Genomic DNA, 413 nt, shown 5'->3' on the forward strand with positions numbered 1-413 from the left:
CCGCCAGGGCGGCCCAGGCCGTAGCCTCGGGGCCTGCCCGCCGCTCAGATCTACTCCTACCCCCCCACACCCCGGGCGGATCCCCGTCTACCCCCTGCCCCCCGTCCCCCACTCACCAGGGCGCCGACCTAGGCCCGGCTCCCGCGCCCGGGTCTCAGCGACCGCGGCCCCACCAGCCTCCGCCCGCCCCGCCTCCCTGGGGTCCCGCCCCCCCTCAGCCCTTCCTGGCAGTCTATTAGTCTGTTTTGCCGTCGCGCTAAAAGTTCTTCCTTCAATTGGGTGAATGGTCCGTCACTCCAAAAGAGGCGGGCTCAGCTACCAGCGCGGGCTGGGGGTCGCCGGCTGTCCCCGCCTCCCCAGCCTCCTTGTCTCTTAAAGAGACAGGATGGTTTTTCTCCGGCGGGCTGTCTGAC

General features: G+C 69.7%; 1 protein-coding gene across 3 annotated transcripts in view; it reads right to left on the minus strand.

The window, feature by feature from the left end:
* Nucleotides 1-188, minus strand: part of Elmo2 (engulfment and cell motility 2) — a 39,236-nt gene extending 39,048 nt beyond the window's left edge. For 2 of the 3 annotated variants that reach the window (XM_013011011.1, XM_013011008.1), the window contains exon 1: nt 117-188. The gene's annotated coding sequence lies outside the window, so the exon portion shown is untranslated. The remainder of the gene's footprint in view (nt 1-116) is intronic. The other variant, XM_013011010.1, reaches the window with a different exon arrangement.
* Between the last annotated feature and the right edge of the window lie 225 nt (nt 189-413).

Source organism: Dipodomys ordii, unplaced genomic scaffold, assembly GCF_000151885.1.
Source record: "Dipodomys ordii isolate 6190 unplaced genomic scaffold, Dord_2.0 Scaffold13, whole genome shotgun sequence".
NCBI classification, from domain to species: domain Eukaryota; kingdom Metazoa; phylum Chordata; class Mammalia; order Rodentia; family Heteromyidae; genus Dipodomys; species Dipodomys ordii.